At 37.5% G+C, this 14,457-nt stretch overlaps 1 long non-coding RNA gene across 1 annotated transcript in view; it reads left to right on the top strand.

The window, feature by feature from the left end:
• The window catches only part of LOC141377648 (uncharacterized), a 64,999-nt gene extending 51,699 nt beyond the window's left edge, over nt 1-13,300 (top strand). Inside the window, exon 3 of the long non-coding RNA XR_015507222.1 lies at nt 12,819-13,300. This is a non-coding gene — a long non-coding RNA (uncharacterized LOC141377648). The remainder of the gene's footprint in view (nt 1-12,818) is intronic.
• Nucleotides 13,301-14,457: the final 1,157 nt, after the last annotated feature.

Genomic DNA, 14,457 nt, shown 5'->3' with positions numbered 1-14,457 from the left:
CAACAGGTTATCTCATCTACTCACTAGTCAACAGGTGAACTCATCTACTCACTAGTCAACAGGTGAACTCATCCACTCACTAGTCAACAGGTGAACTCATCTACTCACTAGTCAACAGGTGAACTCATCCACTCACTAGTCAACAGGTGAACTCATCTACTCACTAGTCAACAGGTGAACTCATCTACTCACTAGTCAACAGGTGAACTCATCCACTCACTAGTCAACAGGTGAACTCATCTACTCACTAGTCAACAGGTGAACTCATCCACTCACTAGTCAACAGGTGAACTCATCTACTCACTAGTCAACAGGTGAACTCATCTACTCACTAGTCAACAGGTGAACTCATCCACTCACTAGTCAACAGGTGAACTCATCTACTCACTAGTCAACAGGTGAACTCATCTACTCACTAGTCAACAGGTGAACTCATCTACTCACTAGTCAGCAGATAAATTTTTTTTTTAATAGAAAGAACTGACAAAAGGACTGCCGAGGATAATAAAAGTGCAGTATTGCGAGGTCGGTGTGTTGAAATATGCCAGACTTGTGTGAGTACTGTAGGCTTTAAAGCATTTGCAGCCTCTCCAGAATGATGATTATGCTCTGAGCTGTGCAGATCTCTGGCGGCCCGTGGACATGCTGTTCCTGTTGTTTTTCTTCTTTGGGTTTTTATCTCAGCCCACCGGTGGAAGCACATGCACTTCTGACAGCAGGTGGGTGTAAACATTCTCTGCTTCCCTCCAACATCCACACCTTCCCTTTCCTCATCAGACAAGACAGAGGAAGAAAAAAAACTCCGCAAACAAAATCCAAACTCCACAACACTTAACAATGCACGACTTCCTGACTGACATCGCATTACTTCCTGCTAACGCATGATTGTCATCGCAATCCTCCGGTTTCCAGGCTAACGTTGAGGGAAGGTTTTAAACGCTCTTTCAATACCATTGACAAAATATTTTTTTAAATTCTAAAGTAAGGTATAGTCAGCACTATAGTGTAGTGTCGTGGTGATTCTACAGTTGTTTTGGTTACACAACAACTATAGTATTTGATCTGTTGTGATTCTACTATTGCTATGGTAACACAAGAACTATAGTATTTTATCTGGCGTGGTGATTCTACAGTTACTATGGAAACACATCTATAGCAATTGATCTGTTGTGGTGATTCTACAGTGGCTATTGTAACACAACAACTATAGTATTTGATCTGCCATGGTGATTCTACAGTTGCTATGGTAACACCACTATTGCAATTGAACTGTTGTGGTGATTCTACAGTTGCTATGGTAACACTACGACTATAGTAATCAATCTGTTGTTGTGATTCTACTGTTGCTATGGTAACACAACAACTATAGTATTTGATCTGTTGTTGTGATTCTACTGTTGCTATGGTAACATAACAACAATAGTATTTGATCTGCCTTGGTGATTCTACAGTTGCTATGGTAACACAATAACTATAGCAATTGATCTGTTGTGGTGATTCTACAGTTGCTATGGTAACACAACAGCTATAGTATTTGATCTGTTGTTGTGATTCTACAGTTGCTATGGTAACACAACAGCTATAGTATTTGATCTGTTGTTGTGATTCTACAGTTGCTATGGTAACACAACAACTATAGTATTTGATCTGTTGTTGTGATTCTACTGTTGCTATGGTAACATAACAACAATAGTATTTGATCTGCCTTGGTGATTCTACAGTTGCTATGGTAACACAATAACTATAGCAATTGATCTGTTGTGGTGATTCTACAGTTGCTATGGAAACACAACAGCTATAGTATTTGATCTGTTGTTGTGATTCTACTGTTGCTATGGTAACACAACAACTATAGTATTTGACCTGCTGTGGTGATTCTACAGTTGCTATGGTAACACAATAACTATAGCAATTGATCTGTTGTGGTGATTCTACAGTTGCTATGGTAACACAATAACTATAGCAATTGATCTGTTGTGGTGATTCTACAGTTGCTATGGTAACACAACAACTATAGTATTTGATCTGTCGTGGTGATTCTACAGTTGCTATGGTATCAACAACTATAGTAATTAATTTGTCATAGTGATTCTGCAGTTGCTATGGTAACACAGCAAAATTGCAATATAAACAAATGACCCGATACCGATATTTTTTACAGCTTTGAGGTATATTCGACAACAATACACCACAGTTTACTGAAATAAAAGCTAAAGTATAATACAGTATTTATTACAGTTAAATTATAGAACTAGAATATAACACTTTACTGTAGTATGGTTCAAAAACACTTGAATTTATTACAGTATTGTTTATGTGGGTGGGGTTTGATAATGTTCTTGAAACGTTTTTATTGCTTTTTAAAAATAAGACAAGAGGCATCGTTGTGGGGAAAAAATATCGCCAGGGGTACGAATACTTTCAGGCTTGACTGTGTGCATATACTTTTAAAATATGTACCCATATAGTCATATTAATAAATGATTTTAAGTTATAAACTGAATATTTTATATATAAATTAACTAAATGTAGGGCAAGAAGGTCACTGGTTTGAGTCCCGGCTGGGTAAGTAGGCGTTTGGAGTTTGCATGTTCTCCCCGTGTTGGTGTGGGTTTCCTCCGGGTGCTCCGGTTTCCCCCACAGTCCAAACACATGCACTACAGGGGAGCTGATGAACTGAATTGGCCGTAGTGTATGAGTGTGTGTGGATGTTTCCCAGTGATGGGTTGCAGCTGGAAGGGCATCCGCTGTGTGAAACATGTGATGGATAAGTTGTTGGTTCATTCCGCTGTGGCGACCCCTGATTAATAAAGAGACTATGGAAGGTAAATGAATGAATAACTAAATGTACATTTTTTTATACATGTATTTTCTTTCTCTCTCTGTCTGGTCAGGCTTTGGTTAGAGAAATGTAGCATAGCTCTGACAGCTCTCTTTCCCTCATGGTTATTTCTAGAACAGAAGAGAAACAAAAACTAAATGTAGAGAGAGAGAGATGCTGGAGACGCTGGAATGATGTTCCAGTGTTTTGTGTTTGTGCACGTGTGTATGTTTGTGTGTGCATCAGTGTGTGTTGTGTGTGCATGTGTCGTGTGTGTGCTAGGTCATGTCTCCTTCCTCTTCCACCTGTTTTTCTCCACGTTCATCAAAATTATCAGTATTTTCCTGCTCATTTGTTTAATGCACAGAGACTCTTATGGAGAAATAAATTCCTACCTATCATCCAAACATCTCTTTGTTTTTATTGTGTGTCAGCAGTGTGTGGATGTCTCCATCCTCTAATGCTCAACACATATTAAATGTGTTTGTTCTAATCAGACTTGATGATGAAGCACTGTGTTTGACATTCTCCCTTTGTACGAGTCATCAGAGGGGGAAAGCCCCGCCCACTAGTGCCCATCTCTCCCTCATTAGCATAATCAGCAGCCCTGAGTGGGAAGCAGCCGTCTGTCCATTAGCCATTAGAGTGTTCGAGCTGCTGAAGATGATGACAGCATAGACTAAGAGGATTATAGATGTGGAGATATAGATGAGGAGCGACATAGACTGACAGAAGCATCAAGCACACACTGTTCAACATGCAGACCTGACCAGCACTAGTGCTGTTTTACACCTGTCACTATTTACATTTGTAGCTCCGCCCTCTTCTGAAAAAATTTATAATCTCATTTGCATTTAAAGCGACAGTCACCAAAACGCCACAATTAGGATCAAAGCCTGAAAGGGTCAGTTTCAGAGAGCTGGAGGACATTAAGTGTGTGTTATTTTGAGCTCAGACTTCACGACACACTCTCTGGGGACATCAGAGACGCATTTTACTTCTAAAGCAGAATAGGTCTGCTTTAAATATATCTGATTCAAAGTTTAGTTGCCTGACACACTGTTGTCTAGTGAAGCGGCTGTCGGCTGGGGGAGTTCAGCTTTGGCTGGTGTGTGCTGGTCTGCTTTTATCACTGATCTTCTGACTCGCGGCTCACAGACAGTCATTACAGCAGGAATACAGGTGAAAAGTCTTGCTCTGGGTCACTAACACACACATATACGCACACACTCACACACACACACACACACACACACACACACACACACACGCACACACACACACACACACACACAGTACACGCGCAAACAGACACACACATTAACACATACACACATTCACATACACACACACACACACACACACACTCACACATACACGCACAAACAGACACACACACACACACACACATTCAGTCAGATAGCAGGAATACAGGTGAAAAGTCTTGCTCTGGGTAACTAGCACACACACGCACGCACATACATACACATGCACACATACACACACACATTCACACATATACGCACAGACAGACGCACACACACACACATTCACTCACACACAGACACATACACACATTTACACACACACACATTCACACATATAAATGCACACAAACACACACACTCACATACATACACACAGAGATTAACACATATGCACACACACACACACACACATACATACACACACACACACACAAGTATACACTTGCACACATACAGACACACACATTTACACATATATACGCACACAGACACACATTTACACACGCAAACACACAGACACACACACACAAATATGTACGCACACACATTAACACATATGCACACATACGCACACACACACATTCACACATTAACACATACGTACACATGCACACAAAATCACATACACATACACACACACACACACACACACACTCACACACACAAATATACACACACACACACACACACACACACACACACACACACACACACACACACACACATTCAGTCAGATAGCAGGAATACAGGTGAAAAGTCTTGCTCTGGGTCACTAGCACACACACACACGCACACACATACAGACACATACACACATTTACACACACACACATTCACACATATATATGCACACAAACACACACACTCACATACATACACACAGAGATTAAAACATATGCACACACGCACACACACACACACACACACACACAAGTATACACTTGCACACATACAGACACACACATTTACACATATATACGCACACAGACACACATTTACACACGCAAACACACAGACACACACACACAAATATGTACACACACACATTAACACATATGCACACATACGCACACAGACACACACACATTAACACATACGTACACATGCACACAAAATCACATACACATACACACACACACACTCACACACACACACACAAATATACACACACACACACAAATAAATAAATATACACGCACACACAGACACACATATATATGGACACAAACACACATACACACACTCACGTACATGCACACACACATTAACACATACATACACACATACATACACATATGCACACACACACACATTAACACATACGCACGTACACATACACACAAAATCACAGATCCATACACACATTCACACACAGATACCCACTGTCATATACACACACATTTACACCTATATTAGCGTGCACACACACAGACACACACACATTCACAGACACAGTATATACGCACACACACACACACACACACACACACACACACACACACACACACACACTCATATACACACGCACAACACACAAACACACACACAAAATACACATGCACACATACAGACACACACCCATTTACACACATATACACACAAATTTAAACACACATTCATTCATATATACGCACACACGGACACACACTCACATACACACTGACGCCCACACATATACACATATACACATATATATCCACACAGACACATATACACATATATACACATATATACACACACATATATATGCACACAGACACAAAACGCATATACACACGCAAACACACAATAACACATACATATTCATACACACACACACACACACACACATTTACACATATCTTCGCACACAGACATACTCTCACTTACATGCACACATACACACACACACACACATACACACACACACACACACACACATTAACACATCCGTACACACACAGATTTTACACTAGCATTAAAACACACATCTCCATCCCCTCTCCCTCCCGTTCTGCAGTGTTTCTCCCCCATGAATGCATTCATTTCTCCCTCTATATCCAGCATCAGTCTGGCAGGTCATGCTCCACACGTCCTGTAATTGCAGTGTGAGTGTGTTTCGCCCGCCTCTCGTCCCAGGAATGTTTTCTCATGGGTGACGGTGGCAAGATCTCAGGATCATGATGCTCTCTTTTCCTCCACACACACACACAGACACTCACACACGCACATTCTCACACACACACATCAGTATTCAGAGGAGGAATATCATATATGCACGATGAGAACAACCCATTATAGCGGGTTCAGAAAAGTGATGGTTTACCCAAACAGGACAGTCCTGACAGTGTTTACCCGGCCATTTACCCATGAAATTAAGTAAACGTTATGCGTATTTCATCAAATATAAAGATATACTGTAGTAACTGAGCTGCAATGGTATTACTAAAGTAACTATAGTGTTTTTGAACCATATTAAAGTGTGTTATATTGTCTTACAGTATTCAGCACACTTTAATAGCAGTGGTATTATCTGTGGTGAATGCTGTTTAATATACTGTGGTGTACTGTAGTTTTTACTACAGTAAAATGTGAGGAATTGTTGTATAAAAGCTGTAGAAAGCTACAGAACTTGGAAATGTTTTTATATTACTATAGTTGTCGTGTTACCATAGCAACTGTAGAATCACCAAAACACATAAATTACTGAAGTTGTTGTGTTACCATAGCAACTGTAGAATCATCACAACAGATCAATTACTATAGTAGTGTTACCATAGCAACTATAGAATCACCCCAACAGATCAATTAATATAGTAGCGTTACTATAGCAACTGTAGAATCACCACAACAGATCAATTATTATAGTTGATGTGTTACCAAAGCAACTGTAGAATCACCTCAGCAGATCAATTACTATAGTAGTGTTACCATAGCAACTGTAGAATCACCACAACAGATCAATTATAACAGTTAATGTGTTACCATAGCAACTGTAGAATCACCACAACAGATCAATTATAACAGTTAATGTGTTACCATAGCAACTGTAGAATCACCACAGCAGAACAGTTACTATAGTTGTTGCGTTACCATAGCAACTGTAGAATCACCACAACAGATCAATTACTATAGTAGTGTTACCATAGCAACTGTAGAATCACCACAACAGATCAATTATTATAGTTGTTGTGTTACCATAGCAACCGTAGAATCACCACAGCAGATCAATTACTGAAGTTGTTGCGTTATATATGTATTTTAATTAACTAACTAATTAGTTAACTAGCTAGCTAGCTAAATGTATGTGATGAATTGCGAGTGTATGTAAAATGTTTTATAAAAAACTGTTTATTTTATAAATGCATCACATTTCACAATCTATTGAAATAAATGCAATGCATGAAGGTAAGAGAATATTGGGTAACACTTTATTTTAGGGTTACACGTGATGCAATACGTAATAATTAAATGCCACTAACCCTAAACTCATATTCTAACCCTAACCAAAGGAAGTACATGTAATCCATTAATATTACTCAGTAGTTAAATGGATAGTTAATAAACACTGCAACACAGAAACCTTCAAATGAATTATATCCAGTAGTTTTCTTACAGAAATGCATGATTACAATTATGCGCAGATGAATAGATGATTGTTTTGAAGTCGCTGGTTTGGTTATATAAATGACTAGAGGACTGAGCTGATGCAAAAATTAATTTGTCGTTCCCACAAGATGTTGATAGTATGTCAGTAAGTGCACGATGAGTTACACGGTAAACAGTTGTTCTTGACTGAAGCTTTTATTATGCAATATCCTCACACCTGAGGGAGCAACTAAATATTTATGAAAACTTTTATATAATGCCTGTAAGTCTCTGTTGATTTATTTATGAGAAATTGCTTTTCAGACAATATCCAATAGGTTCCGACTTTAAATTTCCAGAAAAGTTGAACATGGATCAGACTTTAAACAAATCGTGCACAGAAACTAAACAGAGCTAATAAATAAAAACAAACAGCAACAGCAAAATAGAAAAACAAATACTTTAAATGAAAGCTCAGTGATTATGCATAATATATCACATATTTATATTATATCTATGTTTGTTTTGCATTTAAACAAAACATATTTGCATTTAAAATAAGAGTTTGGTCTCCGAACAACTTTAGGAATAAAAATATTACATTTAAAATCAAACAAGTTAGTGCAAATACAAACAACAACAAGCTAAACTAACTCAAACTAAAATATTTCATTCACTCATTTATTTTCTTGTCGGCTTAGTCCCTGTATTAATTCGGGGTCGCCACAGCGGAATGAACCGCCAACTTCTCCATCAAGTTTTTATGCAACGCATGCCCTTCCAGCCGCAACCCATCTCAGGGAAAACTAAAATATTTCAAATAAGGTACATTTTTAATTTCTTTTTCTTGATTTTTCCTGTTTATTAAAATTTATAGCCGCATCTTGCTTTCAGACCAACAAGATTAGTGGCCAGCCCAGCGTCCTGACCTTAACCCAATATAGAAAACTTGTGGTTTGATATCAATATTGCTCTTTCTGAGGCATGCTAAACCAAAACATGCTAAGGAATTGTGATGCGTGGTACCTGTTCAAATGTGCCAGAAGCTGGTCAACTCCATGCAACAGTTTATTAAAATGGTTATATTCATTATTATAAGACTTTGGTCACCTAAAATCTTTAGGAACAGAAATATAGCCTAATACATTTAAATTGCAAAAAAACAATCCTGTTTATTAGAGTTATATTGAAAATTTTAAACAACATGTTTGGACTGTGATCTTCAGTCTTTTTGTTGGATTAGTTCCAGTTTTATCTTTGGTACTGACTAATCTAGTGTGTATGCACAGATATATTATTAAAGCATCCTATTTTAAATATGAATTGAAAGAGAGATCAGTGCGGGGTGAACGTATTCATGCTGAGCACTGTACATGCACGGGTAATTGTTCAGAGATTGCAGCGCTGACCAAAGCCAGGATTAGATGCATTACTGCGGCTGGGAGAACAGGGAGTTGAGCCAGATCTCCATCCAGTGTGACAGAGCTCTGAGTCTGCAGGAAGATCAGCCGGCTTCACACTGACCCGATAACTCAACACAGCGCATTTCAGACCCACACGACAAAAAACTAAATCACACACTGAGTTTACAGCTGCAGGAAACACTGAGGTGATTTATAAGAGCTCGGTTTGTTACAGTATCATGTGGCTAAAATCTCACTTGTAGTAAGTCAGTCTGGCTTATGTGACTGTACTTCATCCTTTAAAATCATAAAATTACAGTAGAGTAAATTACGGTAAATATTTTTCACAAATATTGCTGTATTGTAAAATTATGAATAAAAATATGGGTAAAATCTCACCTGTAGTAAGTCAGTCTGGACTATGTGACTGTACTACACCCGTTAAAATCATAAAATTACAGTAAATTACTGTAAATATTTATCTTCAGAATTTATGTACTGTACGAATATAAATGAAAATATGGGTATAGTAACACCTGTAGTAAATCAGTCTGACGTCTGTAAAAGTACTACACCCTTTAAAGTTATAAAATTACAGTAGAGTAAATTACTGTAAATATTTACCTTCAATATTTGTATACTGTGTACATATCAATATAAATATGGGTAAAATCTCACCTGTAGTAAGTCAGTGAGGACTCTGTGAATGTACTTCACTGTTTAAAACCATAAAATTACAGTAGAGTAAATTACTGTAAATATTTTCCACAAATATTGGTGTATTGTAAAAATATGAATGAAAATATGGGTAAAATCTCACCTGTAGTAAGTCAGTCTGGACTATGTGACTGTACTACACCCGTTAAAATCATAAAATTACATTAGAGTAAATTACTGTAAATATTTATCTTCAATATTGGTGTACTGTACAAGCATGAATGAAAATATGGGTATAGTAACACCTGTAGTAAATCAGTCTGACTTATGTAAAAGTACTACACCCTTTAAAGGTATAAAATTACAGTAGAATAAATTACTGTAAATATTTGTCTTCAATATTAGTATACTGTGTACATATCAATATAAATATTTGTAAAATCTCACCTGTAGTAAGTCAGTGAGGACTCTGTGAATGTACTACATCCGTTAACATCTTGAAATTATTGTAAGGTGAATTACTGTAAATATTTTCCACAAATATTTGTGTACTGTAAAAATATGAATGAAAATATGGCTGTAATCTCACCTGTAGTAAGTCAGTCTGGACTATGTGAATGTACTACACCCGTTAAAATCATAAAATTACAGTAGAGTAAATTACTGTAAATATTTATCTTCAATATTTATGTACTGTACATATATAAATGAAATTATGGGTATAGTCACACTTGTAGTAAGTCAGTCTGGCCTCTGTAAAAGTACTACACCCTTTAAAGTTATACAATGAATGTAGAGTAAATTACTGTAAATATTTACCTTCAATATTTGTGTACTGTGTAAATATGAATGAAAATATGGCTATAATCTCACCTGTAGTAAGTCAGTGAGGACTCTGTGAATGTACTACACCCTTTAACATCTTGAAATTATTGTAAGGTGAATTACTGTAAATATTTTCCACAAATATTTGTGTACTGTAAAAATATCAATGAAAATATGGCTGTAATCTCACCTGTAGTAAGTCAGTCTTGACTATGCGACTGTACTACACCCGTACAGTTAATATCTTCGTAAAGTTACCACAACCTTAAAAATACGGATAAAATCTTTAGTGAAGTACAGTAGTGTTTTTATTCATCTATTTGACTACTGTATGTACAGTAAGGGCAGTTTTGACATAATTACACCTGTAGTAAGTCGGTCTGGTCTTTGTAAAGTTACTACAACCTTCAAAATATGAATAAAAATCTTTAGTGAAGTACAGTAGTGTTTTTAGTTATCTATTTGACTACTGTATGTACAGTAAGGGCGGTTTTGACAAAATATCATCTGTCAATAAAATCATAAAATTACAGCAGAGTAAATTACTGTAAATATTTATCTTCAGTATTTATGTACTGTACAATTATAAATGAAATTATGGGTATAGTCACACTTGTAGTAAGTCAGTCTGGCCTCTGTAAAAGTACTACACTCTTTAATGTTATACAATGAATGTAGAGTAAATTACTGTAAATATTTACCTTCAATATTTGTGTACTGTTTAAATAGCAATATGGATATGGGTAAAATCTCACCTGTAGTAAGTCAGTGAGGACTGTGAATGTACTTCACCGTTTAAAATCCTAAAATTACAGTAGGATGATTTACTGTAAATATTTGTCTTCAATATTTACATACTGTAAAATTATGAATAAAAATATGGCTAAAATCTCACCTGTAGTAAGTCAGTGAGGGCTCTGTGAATGTACTACACCCTTTAACATCTTGAAATTATTGTAAGGTGAATTACTGTAAATATTTTCCACAAATATTTGTGTACTGTAAAAATATCAATGAAAATATGGCTGTAATCTCACCTGTAGTAAGTCAGTCTTGACTATGCGACTGTACTACACCCGTTAATATCTTCGTAAAGTTACCACAACCTTAAAAATACAGATAAAAATCTTTAGTGAAGTACAGTATTGTTTTCATTTATCTATTTGACTACTGTATGTACAGTAAGGGCAGTTTTGACATAATTACAGCTGTAGTAAGTTGATCTGGTCTCCCTAAAGTTACTACAAACTTCAAAATATGAATAAAAATCTTTGGTGAAGTACAGTAGTGTTTTTATTCATCATTTTGACTACTGTATGATACAGTAAGGGCGGTTTTGCATGTTCTCCCCGTGTTGGTGTGGGTTTCCTCCGGGTGCTCCGGTTTCCCTCACAGTCCAAACACATGCGCTATAGGGGAACTGATCAACTAAATTTTTTGTAGTATATGAGTGTGAATGCAAGAGTGTGTGGGTGTTTCCCAATGTTGGGTTGCAGCTGAAAGGGCATCCGCGGTGTAAAACCTATGCTGGATAAGTTGGTGGTTCATTCCGCTGATTAATAAAGGGACCAAGCCGAAAATAAAAATGTATTGTGTTGTTCCTCTTTGTATCCACATGCGATCTATCATATATTAAGTGTGTTTTCCTGAGGTTGTGTGTCGTGTAGCTCACCAACAGAAGTGTAGACGTGCAGATCGGGTCTGTCCACCCACAACACACACACACACACACACACACACACAGCAGCAGCTCTCCTTCTGACTCTCCAGATCATGTAAAAATAGTTGAGCTTGTAAATCCTCTGTGAAATCTGGCTGATCCTCCATTGTTGATTCTCTGTGCCTTCACATGTGTGTGCCGCTCTCAGCCCACTCCTGAGCCGTCTGTGTGTGTGTGTGTGTGTGGGGATGACTGCATGTGCATTTGTGTGTTTGTGAGGATGACAGTGTGTGTTTGCGCATACACAAGAGTGTGTGGATGACTGTATGTTGACGATGACGGTGTGTTTGTGTGAGGATGACAGTATGTACGTTGACGTGTTTGTCTGTGTGTGATAAACACAGCAGTGTTCAGTGTGTTTGTATTCAGAGAGAGTGTGTGTGTATACCCTGTATTCCTTACTATGTGGGGACATGTCCTCACAAGTATAGTAATACCAGTCAATTTTGATCTCGTGGTGCCTTTTTTATTACTAATAAATAAATAATAAAAAGACCTAAAATTTAAAAAGGTGTGTGTGTGTGTGTGTGTGTGTGTGTGTGTGTGTGTTTTCACAGTCAGAGATGCAGCAGGTGTTACTCAGTTTCTCCAGCAGCCGGCCGGATCCTCTTTCTCCAGCAGGTTTCCTCATTTCATCATCGCTCACGCTCACTTTCAGCTCGTATTCACACTCTGAATATTAAACCATGTCATGTTTCTGATGTGCTTCAGCAACACTACACAGAAAATGACCCTCAAAACACCTCAGGTCATCAGAGATGGGTTTATTTATTTAATTGTGAGACAGGAAAAGCACATTTTATCCTCTATTTTCCAGCATTATGTGACCCGCTGGTGTTTATTTGTCTGCTTTTGCATTGTGGGACATTTTTAGTCATTTAAAAGAATACATTTACATTATTGCACATAATATAACGGGAAACTGATATTTTTGCAGTGTAAAAATATATTTTTGGAGTTCATTTTGATTTTTATAAATGTTTAACATGTATTTAAAACATGTTGGATAACAGAAAGAATAAAAAAAGATCCTTGTCAGAACAATAACCCAAATTCAGTTTTTTTTCTGCTGGAATAATAGAAAACAAAACAGTAATTCAATCCTCTGAGCACTGACAGTTGCTTTATATAATCAGCCCTTGTTGTGTGTTGCTTCTTCTTGTTGAACACCTCTTCAGTTGTAAGTCACCCTGGCCATAAGTGTCTGCTAAATGACTAAATGTAGATGTACATTTACAATCCTAATGATGAGCATTTCAGCGCAATTATTTACTCTTTACCGCAATTTTTGGTAACGCTTTAGTTTACAACCCACAAAGTACCGTGTGAGTACAATTAAATAATGCCATACTTTTCTGTAAGTATAAAAAGCGTATGTGTAAATATAAGAGTAGAAACTGTAATGTTTGAGTAATAAGGGGTAAAAAAACAAGATATAAACCACCCAGGCTCATTTTTATTACTTACCCCTATATACATTTCTGAAGAGCGTAAAATATGTCCCAGAAGGTACACTTTTTTCAGTTTTTGTTTTCGCGAATCCGCCAGAGGCCACTGTGTACGCTTTTATAGATCTCAAATTTCTGTCTAGTCCACAAGTGCCATTTGCACCTGCTGTTGTCATGTAAATCCACCAGAGGCCGCTGACTGACCGACCGAACAACCGATCCCACAAAAAGCACCAATTGACCCGCCCACCCCCTTCCCTAAACCCAACCAACAGTGTTTTCAAAAGCAATCCAGAAAAAGAAAAGCTCTCGTTGGATTTTTACCACGTTTTCCGATTTTACCATATTCTCACCCTGTTTTTTACCTCTTTATTTTATGTTTTGCCTTTTGCTTTACCTGCTTTCTGGAACCGCACTTTGCCCTATGTATTAAGTGAGCTACTAAGCAAACAGATAAGTGGAAAAGCCGTCCACAGGGAGGTAAGCGGTAAGCAGGTATAGCGCGAAAAGAAACAGAAGCCATCAGTGGCATCATACCTCCCCGTAGTGTTCGTTTTAAAGACGAAATGCAGCCATACGTACCTCTGGCTACATAATTCACGTTCTCCAGAAATGAATGCGGGGGTATGTTTTCACTATGAGCCTGTGTTGGATATTAGTTTGTTCCTTTGCACTTTATTTAAAAGTACACTGTACATTCAATATACTCATGTGGTACTTTGCGTGTTGCATATCTAGTTTTTACCCC

The sequence above is a fragment of the Danio rerio genome, chromosome 14 (assembly GCF_052040795.2).
Source record: "Danio rerio strain M-AB ecotype USA chromosome 14, GRCz13ab, whole genome shotgun sequence".
NCBI classification, from domain to species: domain Eukaryota; kingdom Metazoa; phylum Chordata; class Actinopteri; order Cypriniformes; family Danionidae; genus Danio; species Danio rerio.
Note: the sequence above shows the minus strand (reverse complement) of the source record. Positions and strands in the feature narration are given on the sequence as shown.